The sequence below is a fragment of the Bufo gargarizans genome, chromosome 4 (assembly GCF_014858855.1).
Source record: "Bufo gargarizans isolate SCDJY-AF-19 chromosome 4, ASM1485885v1, whole genome shotgun sequence".
Lineage (NCBI taxonomy): Eukaryota > Metazoa > Chordata > Amphibia > Anura > Bufonidae > Bufo > Bufo gargarizans.
Genome location: NC_058083.1, coordinates 532,947,185 through 532,962,473, shown reverse-complemented (window position 1 = coordinate 532,962,473; position 15,289 = coordinate 532,947,185).

Here is a 15,289-nt window from a genome sequence, read left to right as displayed (position 1 = left end):
ATTGGTTATCAGTTATAAAGACACATGAAATAATTCGAAATGAAATAGGCCGATTCTGGGATATTAACTATGGCTCAGCAAAAATTCAAGTGGTATGGGATACCTTTAAGGCATATATGAGGGGATTGATGGTTAGTAATATCGCGAACCTTAGAAGGGAATATGGAAAAAAACAGAAAAATCTAGAAGAACATGTAGTGTCGGCGACAGAATCCTTTCACATGAACAAGACGGAGAAGAATAGGGAAAATATGCAAAGAGCCACACAAATATATGCTAAGTTTTTATTGGATAAGGCCCAACAGAACCTTTTTTTTAAAGGGCAAAAATATTTTACAGAGTCAGGGCGACCTGGTAAACTCCTCTCCAGAGTAATCTCCAATCAACAACCCAAAAAACATATAAATAAGGTTCGATTGAGTGATGGTAGGATAGTCACCACACAGGGCCCGGTGGAGAAGGCCTTTCTTGATTACTTCGTTGATCTGTATAAAGCTGACTTCAACATCACAGATGATAAGATAGATTTCTATCTAGACAGGATCAACTTTCCAACTATTACTGAGACGCAAAAGAAAGCACTAGAATTGGAGGTCTCAATTCAGGAACTTGAGGGAGCTATTAAACTATGTTCAGCTAACTCCACTCCTGGTTCAGACGGGCTGCCATATGAATTTTATAGTAAATATGGGGACTGTATTCTTCCCAGACTGTTGGAGGTCTTTGCTGAATCAATGGAGGATGGGAAGCTGCCAGATTCAATGATGGAGGCTGTAATAATATTAATTCCAAAAAAAGGCAAGGACCCTTTAGATTTAGAATCTTATAGACCAATTTCACTGCTTAATGCAGATGTAAAGCTTCTTGCGAGGGTCCTGGCTACAAGGCTTTCTAGGGTCATTTCCTCCATTGTCCATCCGGATCAGAGCGGTTTTATCCAAAATAAGGGTACACATCATAATTTACATCGGCTCTTTTCTAATATTCAGGCCCCTGGGGGGACCGCCCGCTCCATCCTGTCATTGGATGCCTCCAAGGCCTTTGACAGGGTGGAGTGGCGTTTCCTCTGGAAGGTTCTTGCCAGGATGGGCTTTGGAGAAAGATTTATACGTACTCTTAGGCTACTGTATAGATCTCCAAGGGCAAAACTGAGTCTTAATGGAATTCTGAGTAGTAGTATTGACTTAAACAGAGGCACCTGGCAGGGTTGCCCATTATCTCCCTTGTTATTCGATATTTATATCGAACCCCTTGCGATGGCAATCAGGCAGGATGATCAGGTTAAAGGATTCGGTACGTTAGGAACACAAGACCGTATCTCATTATATGCAGATGATGTCCTGTTTTTTATAGATCATACGGAAACTACTCTTCCTAGGATTATTCAAATGGTTAAAGGATTTGGTGAGGTGTCTGGTCTTCTTATAAACTGGGCCAAGACCAGTCTGCTCCCAATAGACCCCCTGCCACAGAAAGAGGTTCCTGTCACACAGTTGGATATTGTAGATACTTTTCAATACTTGGGTTTGACTATATCGCCTCGGGTTGAAAATTTTGTTCAACTTAATTTGATCCCCATAATGGTAAAGATTAGAGCTAAAATAGGAATCTGGCTGAAACTTCCCCTATCTAGAGCTGACCGAGTTTCACTAGTTAAAATGGTGATATTACCACAATTTCTTTATGTGCTCAGGAATACACCTATTTGGATACAAGATAAATATTTTAAACTTATGGAAAGAATAATTAATGATTTAATATGGGGAAGAAAGCGAGTTCGAATAAAGTTGGAATATTTGTATAAATCAGTGGAGTGCGGGGGTTTAAATCTCCCCTACTTTAAAGGGTACTTTATTGCAGCCCAGTTATTGAGGTGCTATGAATCAGAGAACAGCGCACTGCTGGGGAAGTTGGTAGGTAGTCATGCCCACAATAATATCTTTACCTTGTTGGAATCTGGTTTATTGAAGAGTTATGAGCAAGGCTACAGAGAGACTATAAAACTACTCCTGAAAGTATGGGCTACAACTAGAACGTGGTTGAAGGTTAAGGGTTCACTCACATTTACGCCTCTTTGGCACAATTTGTACTTACAAAGGCTAGATGATATTGCAGCTGACACATTTTGGCAGAAGAATAAAATTTTATATATTTCACAGGTAGTTAAAGATAGAGAAATTAAATCTTTTATAGAAATGACACATAATATAAGAAACCTTTCATGGTTTAGGTATTTTCAATTGCGATCTGTACTATCCAGTTTGGATGATAAGCGGCTGCTGGATATAGATAATTTATCTTTTTTGAATGATTGGGTAGGGGGTACACCTTCTAGAATAAAGATTTCAAATATATATAAGTTATTACTTAAGGCACGGTTTAGTGATACACACTCACCAGGACAAAAAGCGTGGGAGGCGGATTGTCCAAATTTAGGGTGGGAGAATATTTTTGGGAATTTGGTTTCATTATCCCAGAACTTCAACCATGTTCTAATACAATTCTATATTTGCCACAGATTATATATTACTCCCCTATGGATGAATAAATGCGGGTTAAGAGACACGTCCAACTGCCCCAAATGTGACACTGCAGGAGCAGACTTTCTCCATATGATATGGACTTGTCCAGAACTTATAAATTACTGGAATAGTATTAATAATTGTATTATGTATAAACTAAAAATTCGAATTCCTTTTGAACCACAAGTATTTGTGCTTAATGATCTTTCCAAACTAAAAAATCACAAGTATCAAAAGATCTTCCTTAGCAGAATATTGATGTTGGCTAGAGTTTTGATCAGTCGGACCTGGTTTGCCCGATTCACTCCAGACATAAATACATGGATAAATTTAACCGATAAGGTAAAAAACTACGAGAAAATTATATACAAACGGAGGGAAGTTGAGGACCAGTGGAATAGGATATGGGGTGGTTGGAGGATTGATTAGCTGAGGTCAAGATGTTTCATTTATAGGGGCCCTGCTTTGACGCACCACAGACTAAGGGGGAGGGAGGGGAGGGTTTTCTAAATGTAATGAAAAGATGAGTTGAATATATTTATATCTATATATAATTAGTTGGGTCACTAAGAATTGAGAGATTGTAAACATTTTCTGTTGTAAATGTTTTGTAGTTTTCCCAATAAACTTTTGAAATGCAAAAAAAAAAAAAAAAAGTGTAGTCTGCTCTTTCAGTCTGCCTTGACTTGCTATCTCAGGTCCCTTGGTAACCCCTACACTCTGCCTTTTGAGCATCGTTGATTAAATTCAGCTTCAGCTCACTGATGCTATTGGGTGTAGGGCTATTCCCCTAGGAACAAGAGTGTTCTGGTCTCTGACCTACTCTTGGCCTATGGCTTAATTGTTTTGGTGTATGATGTTAGACAGTGCTTACTTGGATCTTGACAGCTGAAGACAACGACGACTGGACGATTTTCTCAGACTGTGATCAAGGTGAAGATCTTCAAGAAGACTCGACAAGGAACCCCGACAACGAAGTACCGGTGAGGAAAAGAAGCTTGGCAAAGACTTTCCCCAGAACGGCTCCGCCCTGCAAGAAGGAGAAGATTTGCATAGCTCTGCCCACCTGGGACGCTTTGTGAAGATTCTCCAGGAAGAAGGCAAAAATGAAGAAGCCATGGCCTCAACCTCCAAGCTGACCAAGACCGACAAGAAGAATGCCAGACAACCAAGAAAAGCCATGGAAGAAACCCACCAGTACCCTTCAGCCTCCACTTCATCGGCTACTGACCCGGCGGCACCCATTTACCCAAAGCAACAGGAAGGCAAAAAGCCCAGCCCCGGCTCCCCACCCCTGGAGCCATGGATGAGGCAGACCGTTATCCTGAAGCTGAAGGAAGTGGACGGCTGAGTGCCGGACATGAGCCAGGACATGTTTGGCAAGAAGATGGTCCTAGAACAGGGATTCGCAAAGCCAGAAGTGGTGAGCATCCACTCCTTCCTCACTGGGATGTTCTACATCACGTTTGCCTCCATGGCTCTCTGCAAACTGTACTGGTAGATGGTGAAGGCTGCGAGACTGGACTCCCCTTTCAGGTGCTTTGTGGGCAGCTGCCCGTACAGAGGAAAGAAAGGAGAGTGATCGTCTGTATGCTGAATCCACACATCCCAGGCAAGGACATCGTCACCTTCCTGAAGCGATTTTGCACCATGGTGAGGGATCCCACCCATATCTTGGATGGAAACTGCTTTTGGACCTGCAAGTAGTCCGTCATCGTCCGCCTCAACAAAGACCCTTCAGACCCGGATGGCATACAGCACCTGCCACAGTCATTCTCCTTGGGCAACTCTTTGGCCCTCATCTGCTACCCTGATATGGTGTAGGTCTGCAGGAAATGCAGCAAGAAGGGCCACCAGATGAAGGACTGCAAGGAGGACACCTGCAGGGTTTGTCATGTGGCACGGCACGACTTCAAAAACTGCCCCAAAATGACGGTATGCAATCTGTGCGGTCTGGCCTCCCACGTCTACAAGGACTGTCAAAAAAGTGAACGCACCTGGGCAGCCATCGCACCCAGAGCTCCGGCCAGCGGAATCCCCACCCCAGCCTCAACTCCATTAATGTTAGGAGCATTAGGGATGGGTCTAGATGTCACACGGGGCTAACTTTTCTTGCTTTCTAGGTTGCCGACATGTACCAGTTGCAGGAGTGTGCTTTGCCCCCCCCCCCTCTAGGTCTTATAACAATCTGGCCAGGCCGTGGTCCCATGGTTCATCCTACTGGTCCGGTGGTGGCAACTGAAAGTCGGCCGGGGTGGCCATCCTCTTAAGGGGAAGCACTTTTACACGTAGACAGTTCCTGGGCGGGAGAGCCGGTTAGGCTCATCAATGTGTATGCTTCCCCTGACAAGAGTGAGCGACTGGAGATTTTACAGGCCCTACGACTGCAGCTCGCTATCACTAGGGCCGTAGTGATGGCCGTGGACTTCAACTGCCCGATCGAGGACGGACGCAGCTTCGGCACTTCAAGGAAGTTAGATGTCACTTCCAAACTGCTGATTGAGATGGTGACCGAAGCGTCCTTGTAGGACGTTGTGGGCTCCATGGCGAAAGGCTCCATTAATTATACATGGAGCCGACCTGATGACTCACTCCGTTCTCGGATAGACTTTGTGTTTACCTCTCGGGCAGTCAGGCACAGTAGGCACTCTATGATCCCTTGCTGCTTCTTCGATCACTGAGCCATTCAGGTCCAGTGCATCCTTGGTAACGGGTCCCCCTGGCCCTGGATCCTGGAAACTGAACTGTGCTCTGTTGAATCGGGAGGATGTGCTTGCGGAGCTTAGAGAGGTCTACATAGCTTGGCGGAATGACAAATTCTTGTTTGAACGGACTAGTGACTGGTGGGAATATGTTAAATTCCAGTCTCGTTGTTTTAGGCCAAACAACAACAGGCTTGTGAGAAGAAGAGGGCCTTTACAGAGCTGCAGCATGAGCTGCGGTCCCTGCAAGACCTTCACCGGTGTGGCTGGAGTGTTAGAGAGGAGCTGGAGGAGACCAAAAGGAGCCTGAAAAAACACTTTGAGGAGGAATCTAAACGAATCATCTTCCACTCCAAAGTGGAGAAGCTGGAGAAGGGTGAGAAGTGTAACTTGTTCTTTTTCAGGAAACTCCACGCCGGGCACACTCCCCTGAATGAACTTCGAGACAAGGATGGCAACATACGATCAGGGAAGGAGGAAGTGATGGTAGTCGTCACAGACTACTACAGTGACCTCTACTCCCTGAAGAACACCGACCCGAAAGCTGCCGATAAATTCCTGTCAGGTATCACTAACCATCTTGACCCTGCAGGTGCAGAGGCCATGGATGACCCTCTGACTGTGGGGGAGGTGCTCTCTGCCGCTAGATCCTTTAGGTCCGGCAGGACCCCGGGCAGTGACTGAGCTCTATGTAGTGCTGGGGGATCTTCTCTGTCTGGACCTGCTAGAACTCTGAGGAGATAATGGTGGTGGGTAGAATGCCCCCATCGTTGAGGGAAGGAATGATCACGATCTTGTATAAACGGAAGGGGGAATGATGTGACCTTAAAAACTGGCGCCCCAGCTCTCTCCTGAACGTGGACTACAAGATCCTCGCCAAGGTGCTAGCCAACCAGCTGAAGGTTGTCATCGGCAGAATCGTCCACCCGGATCAGACCTGCGGCATTTCCGGTCGCAGGATCGCAGACAGCCTTGCTCTCATGAGAGACACGGTACAATACATCAGAGACCGTTGTGCACACGCGGCCCTGGTCAGTCTTGACCAGAAGGCCTTTGACCGAGTCTCATGAATTCATGGGCAAAGCTTTGCGCAAGCTGGGTCTATGCAGGAGGTTCTGTCCGTTTGTTAACCTGATGTACCTTGACATTTGCAGAACGGTGCTGGTGAATGGCTGGAAGACTGACCTCTTTCCTGTCCTCTCTGGTGTCAGACAAGGCTGCCCTCTTTCCCCTCTCATTTTTGTTTGTTTTATAGAACTCTTTTCAGAGTTTATCCAGCAGAATGGAGAGATCAAAGGGAACACCTCAACAGGACCCGGACACTACGAGGTCAAGTGCTCGCTGTACATGGACGATATGACCATCTTCTTAGCTGATCGGCGTTAGTTGACTGCACTCGTCCAGACCTGCGAGGAGTTCGGACAAGCTTCAGGGGCCAAAGTCAATTACGGGAAGTCATGCTCGTCGGGGACTGGCAACTGGCTTCTTCTGCCCCCTTCTCATTTACCATAAAATCTGACTTAATCAAAATGGTTCGGGAAGGAAGGCGCAGCCCTCAAGTCTTGGGAAGAACATTTGTCCAAAGTCAACCAAAGAATTGGACTGTGGAGCTTCAGACAACTCACTATTGAGGGCAAAGCACTCGTCCTGCGTAACGAAGTTCTGCCTGTGCTACAGTACACCACACGGACATGGCCCCCTCTTGCCACAGTTTCCAGGGCCATCACCAGGACAGTGTTTCGCTTTGTTTGGGGATCCAAGATGGACAGAGTGAAGCGAACCACCATGTACAAAGAGCCCCGCAAGGGCGGAAAGGACATCCCGGACCTGCCCACTTTACTGCGGATCGCCTTTGTTTGGGCTAGCGTTCGTCGGACTCTGAGAACAGCTAATGGCTCTGCGGGCAAGGCTATGTCTCACTTCTTCCTCCTGCCCCTCTGGAGGGGTCTGGGCTGGGAGAAGTGGGACAGCTCCATCTCTTACAACTGGGACGTTCCCTGGTATTACGGAGATGTCGTCAAGTTTGTGAGGGAACATCAGCTGGAGGGCCTCAAGCCCGACTTGTGGAAACCAAAGACTATCCACAAGCTCATCAGAGCAAAGGATGCGGTGGAGTCAATTCCAGGGATCCACGACGACACCGTAGAGACAGTTTGGACTAATGTGTCATCAAACAGGTTCACCAACGGGCACAAGAACTTATCATGGATGGCCATACAGGGAGGACTTCCAATTCGGTCATTCATGCACGCCCTTAACCTGTGCAAAACCCAGTACTGCCCCAGGTGCCCTTTTGAGGAGAAACCATGGTACCACCTGTTTTGGGAGTGCCCCTTTGCGCAGGGCCTGTTGGATGCAGTGGAACATGAACTCAAAGATTCTGTGCCCAGGAACAGCCTGCAATACACTTTGGTGTTGTACAGACTATTTCCTGGGATTCATACTGTTGAGGCCATCCAGGAGGCCTGGCGCCTTATGAACTGTTTTAAGGACGCTATATGGCTAGCCAGGAACCGGCTTACGCTCAGGAGGGAGACCATGTCTGTCCTGGACTGCCGCAGGCTTATCCATAGTCTGCTGCGGGACTATAACATCTTGGATGTTGACGTCAAAGAAGAGGGCTAAACCCCTCTCCTTCCCCTCTCCTCCCGTTTGCAAAAGGCAGCAAAATGTAGGTAAATCCCCTGCAAACAAATGTGGATAGGGAAATGAATAAAAATAAAATAAGTAAAAAATTAACCAATATCAATTGGAGAGAGGTCCCATAGCAGAGAATTAGGCTTCATGTCACCCACCACTGGAACAGGCCACTGTCAGATATTTAGGCCCCGGCACCCAGACAGAGGAGAGAGGTCCCATAGCAGAGAATCAGGCTTCATGTCATAGCAGAGAATCAGGCTTCATGTCACCCACCCCTGGAACAGGCCATTGTCAGATATTTAGGCCCCGGCACCCAGACAGAGGAGAGAGGTCCCATAGCAGAGATTTAGGCTTCATGTCATAGCAGAGAATCAGGCTTCACGTCACCCAACACTGGAACAGGCCACTGTCAGATATTTAGGCCCTTCACCCAGACAGGGGAGAGAGGTCCCATTGCAGAGAATCAGGCTTCATGTCATAGCAGAGAATCAGGCTTCATGTCATAGCAGAGAATCAGGCTTCACGTCACCCACCACTGGAACAGGCCATTGTCAGATATTTAGGCCCCGGCACCCAGACAGAGAAGAGAGGTCCCATTGCAGAGAATCCGGCTTCATGGCATAGCGGAGAATCCGGCTTCATGTCATAGCAGAGAATCAGGCTTTATGTCATAGCAGAGAATCAGGCTTCATGTCATAGCAGAGAATCAGGCTTCACGTCACCCACCACTGGAACAGGCCACTGTCAGATATTTTTAGGCCCGGCACCCAGACAGAGGAGAGAGGTCCCATAGCAGAGATTTAGGCTTCATGTCAAAGCAGAGAATCAGGCTTCACATCACCCACCACTGGAACAGGCCACTGTCAGATATTTTTAGGCCCAGGCACCCAGACAGAGGAGAGAGGTCCCATAGCAGAGAATCAGGCTTCATGTCATAGCAGAAAATCAGGCTTCATGTCACCCACCACTGGAACAGGCCATTGTCAGATATTTAGGCCCCAGCACCCAGACAGAGGAGAGAGGTCCCATAGCAGAGAATCAGGCTTCATGTCATAGCAGAGAATCAGGCTTCATGTCATAGCAGAGAATCAGGCTTCACGTCACCCAACACTGGAACAGGCCACTGTCAGATATTTTTAGGCCCCGGCACCCAGACAGAGGAGAGAGGTCCCATAGCAGAGATTCAGATTTTTATGTCATAGAAGAGAATCAGGCTTCACCTCACCCAACACTGGAACAGGCCAGAGATTCAGGCTTCATGTCATAGCAGAGAATCAGGCTTCATGTCATAGCAGAGAATCAGGCTTCACGTCACCCAACACTGGAACAGGCCACTGCCATATTTTTAGGCCCCGGCACCCAGACAGAGGAGAGGTTCATTCAACTTTGGGTTGCCCCGCAATATAATGGTAAAATGAAAATAAAAAAAGGATTGAATGAGGAAGTGCCCTGGAGTACAATAATATATGGTTAAGGGGAGGTAGTTAATGTCTAATCTGCACAAGGGATGGACAGGTCCTGTGGGATCCATGCCTGGTTCATTTTTATGAACGTCAGCTTGTCCACATTGGCTGTAGACAGGCGGCTGCATTTGTCTGTAATGACGCCCCCTGCCGTGCTGAATACACGTTCAGACAAAACGCTGGCCGCCGGGCAGGCCAGCACCTCCAAGGCATAAAAGGCTAGCTCTGGCCACGTGGACAATTTGGAGACCCAGAAGTTTAATGGGGCCGAACCATCAGTCAGTACATGGAGGGGTGTGCACACGTACTGTTCCACCATGTTAGTGAAATGTTGCCTCCTGCTAACATGTTCCGTATCAGGTGGTGGTGCAGTTAGCTGTGGCGTGGTGACAAAACTTTTCCACGTCTCTGCCATGCTAACCCTGCCCTCAGAGGAGCTGGCCGCGACACAGCTGCAATGGCGACCTCTTGCTCCTCCTCTGCCTTTGCCTTGGGCTTCCACTTGTTCCCCTGTGACATTTGGGAATGCTCTCAGTAGCGCGTCTACCAACGTGCGCTTGTACTCGCGCATCTTCCTATCACGCTCCTGTGCAGGAAGTAAGGTGGGCACATTGTCTTTGTACCGGGGATCCAGCAGGGTGGCAACCCAGTAGTCCGCACATGTTAAAAAGTGGGCAACTCTGCTGTCGTTGCGCAGGCACTGCAGCATGTAGTCGCTCATGTGTGCCAGGCTGCCCAGAGGTAAGGACAAGCTGTCCTCTGTGGGAGGCGTATCGTCATCGTCCTGCGTTTCCCTCCAGCCACGCACCAGTGATGGGCCCGAGCTGTGTTGGGTGCCACCCCGCTGTGAACACGCTTCATCCTCATCCTCCTCCTCGTCCTCCAGTAGTGGGCCCTGGCTGGCCACATTTGTACCTGGCCTCTGCTGTTGCAAAAAACCTCCCTCTGAGTCACTTCGAAGAGACTTGCCTGAAAGTACAAAAAATGACCCCTCTTCCTCCTCCTCCTCCTCCTCCTCCTGGGCCACCTCCTCTTCCATCATCGCCCTAAGTGTTTTCTCAAGGAGACATAGAAGTGGTATTGTAACGCTGATAACGGCGTCATCGCCACTGGCCATGTTGGTGGAGTACTCGAAACAGCGCAACAGGGCACACAGGTCTCGCATGGAGGCCCAGTCATTGGTGGTGAAGTGGTGCTGTTCCGCAGTGCGACTGACCCGTGCGTGCTGCAGCTGAAACTCCACTATGGCCTGCTGCTGCTCGCACAGTCTGTCCAGCATGTGCAAGGTGGAGTTCCACCTGGTGGGCACGTCGCATATGAGGCGGTGAGCGGGAAGGCCGAAGTTACGCTGTAGCGCAGACAGGCGAGCAGCGGCAGGATGTGAATGCCAGAAGCGCGCACAGACGGCCCGCACTTTATGCAGCAGCTCTGACATGTCGGGGTAGTTGTGAATGAACTTCTGCACCACCAAATTCAGCACATGCGCCAAGCAAGGGATGTGTGTCAAACCGGCTAGTCCCAGAGCTGCAACGAGATTTCGCCCATTATCGCACACCACCAGGCCGGGCTTGAGGCTCACCGGCAGCAACCACTCGTCGGTCTGTTGTTCAATACCCCGCCACAACTCCTGTGCGGTGTGGGGCCTGTCCCCCAAACATATGAGTTTCAGAATGGCCTGCTGATGTTTACCCCGGGCTGTGCTGAAGTTGGTGGTGAAGGTATGTGGCTGACTGGATGAGCAGGTGGAAGAAGAGGAGGAGGAAGCCGAGTAGGAGGAGGAGGCTACAGGAAGCAAAGAATGTTGCCCTGCGATCCTTGGCGGCAGAAGGACGTGCGCCAAACAGCTCTCCGCCTGGGGCCCAGCCGCCACTACATTTACCCAGTGTGCAGTTAGGGAGATATAGCGTCCCTGGCCGTGCTTACTGGTCCACGTATCTGTGGTTAGGTGGACCTTGCCATAGATGGCGTTGCGCAGTGCACACTTCATTTTATCGGATACTTGGTTGTGCAGGGAAGGCACGGCTCTCTTGGATAAGTGGTTGCGGCTGGGAACAACATACTGTGGGACAGCAAGCGACATGAGCTGTTTGAAGCTGTCTGTGTCCACCAGCCTGAATGACAGCATTTCATAGGCCAGTAGTTTAGAAATGCTGGCATTCAGGGCCAGGGATCAAGGGTGGCTAGGTGGGAATTTACGCTTTCTCTCCAATGTTTGTGAGATGAGAGCTGAACGCTGCCGTGTGACATGGTTGAGATGCTTGGTGACGGAGGTGGTGGTGTTGGTGGTACATCCTCAGTTTGCTGGGCGGCAGGTGCCAACGTTCCCCCCGAGGCGGAGGAAGAGGCCGAGGCGGCAGCAGCTGAAGAGGTAGCAGGGGGAGCCTGAGTGAGTTCCTTGTTTTTAAGGTGTTTACTCCACTGCAGTTCATGCTTTGCATGCAGGTGCCTGGTCATGCAGGTTGTGCTAAGGTTCAGAACGTTAATGCCTCTCTTCAGGCTCTGATGGCACAGCGTGCAAACCACTCGGGTCTTGTCATCAGCACATTGTTTGAAGAACTGCCACGCCAGGGAACTCCTTGAAGCTGCCTTTGGGGTGCTCGGTCCCAGATGGTGGCGGCCAGTAGCAGGCGGAGTCTCTTGGCGGCGGGTGTTCTGCTTTTGCCCACTGCTCCCTCTTTTGCTACGCTGTTGGCTCGGTCTCACCACTGCCTCTTCCTTCGAACTATGAAAGTCAGTGGCACGACCTTCATTCCATGTGGGGTTTAGGACCTCATCGTCCCCTGCATCGTCTTCCACCCAGTCTTCCTCCCTGACCTCCTGTTCAGTCTGCACACTGCAGAAAGATGCAGCAGTTGGCACCTGTGTTTCATCATCAGAGACGTGCTGAGGTGGTATTCCCATGTCCTCATCATCAGGAAACATAAGTGGTTGTGCGTCAGTGCATTCTATGTCTTCCACTGCTGGGGAAGGGCTAGGTGGATGCCCTTGGGAAACCCTGCCAGCAGAGTCTTCAAACAGCATAAGAGAGTGCTGCATAAGTTGAGGCTCAGACAGTTTCCCTGATATGCATGGGGGTGATGTGACAGACTGATGGGCTTGGTTTTCAGGCGCCATTTGTGCGCTTTCTGCAGAAGACTGGGTGGGAGATAATGTGAACGTGCTGGATCCACTGTCAGCCACCCAATTGACTAATGCCTGTACCTGCTCAGGCCTTACCATCCTTAGAACGGCATTGGGCCCCACCAAATATCGCTGTAAATTCTGGCGTCTACTGGGACCTGAGGTAGTTGGTACACTAGGACGTGTGGCTGTGGCAGAACGGCCACGTCCTCTCCCAGAACCAAAGGGTCCACTAACACCACCACGACCATGTCAGTGTCCCTTACTAGATGTTTTCCTCATTGTTACCGTTCACCACAATAAGAAAAAAATTATTTGGCCCAATGTATTGAATTTGTTATAGAAATATTAATAGTTGTAATCAGCTCGCATCAAAGTTTGTGTAAGGAAAAAGGTAAATCCATTTTCCCTCAGCTGCAGTAAGAGACAGACCCAGGTGCTACCATCTTGATTGAATTCTTGCTTAGCACTCCCCCGCCCTGCTCAGTGTGTTCACTTTTATTTACTCACAAAAAGGTGTAAAAGGGGTTGGCCTTAGACAAGGATACAGGAAGTGATGACATACAGGAAGTGATGACATAGGAAGACAAGACACCATCATTTAGAACATAGCCAGCTAACAAACACATGTATACAATAATCTAACATTACCACTGGAGCGAACTTTATCCAGCCTTGCTCAGTGATCAATGCCAGATAAAATTACTATGATCCTCATGCATGTTTATTTACAGGACAACGTCATTATCTCCAGCGGCTGATCAGGCGCACTAGAGACAACAAACGCACGTTCCTTTTCAGGACATACACGGGGAGATATCCACTCCAATGGTTTACCCTGACACTGAGAGACATGATGACAATACACAATATATTAAATACACATCCTAATAAAATTTCCACAACAGTCCCTCCTCTTTGTCATATGCTCCCCAGTGTCCCTTGACGAATCTCGATCTTCTTCTTTGAAAAAAACAGTCTTGTCTACGAAAAGTAATCCATAAAACAAAACAGATGATGGAAAACAGAACGTCAATCTTGACACGTTGCTTCTTTTCTTCGGGAGGTGACTTAGAAGGTGGCGTTTCGCGTTGGTCGCCCTCTGGTTTGGGATCCTCTGCATCTGGTCCATGGTTTGGTCTTCAGGGCGTCTTGTCTGTTCGGGCTTCGGTATATCCGACTATTAGACATTAGGAACATCCCACTCCGGCGTATAGAAGGAATGGAAACAAAAAAACATAAGTACATGTCCTATTTCCTTTCGCCCGGATCCAATGGAAAACCAGTGAGCCCCAAGACCTCCCAAAGCTTTAAAAAGGATTCTGACTCTCACTAGTCATAGCTCCGCCCCTGCCCTGCTCCTGTCAGTATGTGCCTGACCCTTGTCAATGGTGTCTGCTAGCCTTGCATAACCATATACCTTCCTCACAACTGGAGGATCCCAAATCTACGGGTCGCCTAGCTGCCCGGACACCCATACAGGATTAACAAGCGAGGAGCAGGAGCCAGAGCTAATATTAATATTACCCTATGGGAATGTATCGTCTATCAATAAATGACTCCTTGTAACAAATAAACAAAAGAGAACACACTGAGCAGGGCGGGGGAGTGCTCAGCAAGAATTCAATCAAGATGGTAGCACCTGGGTCTGTCTCTTACTGCAGCTGAGGGAAAATGGATTTACCTTTTTCCTTACACAAACTTTGATGCAAGCTGATTACAACTATTAATATTTCTATAACAAATTCAAATTTAGGCCTTTTTTACAGGCACCTAACACTATCTGATCATCTATTTAGGTACCGTATTACACTAATACAGGCAGAGCAGTAACCACAGATTTAGCTGAATATAAATTGTAGGCCTAGTATTTAGGCGCTGGGTGACAGGTATACGTTTACGGACAGAATTAGACTTGAAAATGCACGGTAACGTGTGAAGTTATTGAGGATGACCCTATCCGCACCTTCAATCTAATATACCCTTTTATGGATAGATTTAAACTTGGCCTGATACAGCAGAAACCACTGATTTAGGGAATTGCTAAGTTGGGAATTGTATTTCAACCCAGAACAAAAATATATCCTTTGCCAGACAGCAGACAGTATTACAATTGGCTGGCCACAGCTGAAACACCAGATTTAGGGTACTGCTATTCTGGCAATTGTATTTCACCCCTCAATAAAATAGCAAGCACAGCCAAGCCCCTGATGTAGGATATAGCAAAACAAAACAACACACTATTGATGGTTAAATGTACTTGGTGGCAGCTTGTGCTGGCGCACCACAAGACACAAAATGGCCGCCAATCACCCCAGAAAAAAGTGACAGAAAAACGCTCTGGGCAGCCTAAAAACAGTGAGCAATTAAATAGCAGAGGTTGAATGATTCACAGCTGTAGATCGATCACTTCATTAAGTGTTTTTGAAGACTAAATCCCTGCCTAATCTCGCCTTAACAGCAGCAGCTGCATTCTCTCCCTACACTGATCAGAGCAGAGTGACGGGCGGCGCTACGTGACTCCAGCTTAAATAGAGGCTGGGTCACATGCTGCACTGGCCAATCACAGCCATGCCAATAGTAGGCATGGCTGTGATGGCCTCTTGGGGCAAGTAGTATGACGCTTGTTGATTGGCTGCTTTGCAGCCTTTCAAAAAGCGCCAAGAAAGCGCCGAACACCGAACTCGAACCTGGACTTTTACGAAAATGTTCGGGTCCGTGTCACGGACACCCCAAAATTCGGTACGAACCCGAACTATACAGTTCGGGTTCGCTCATCCCTAATTGTGATGTATAGTGTAGGTTAGCCCATGCTTTACATAACAATGCCATGCTTGCAAAG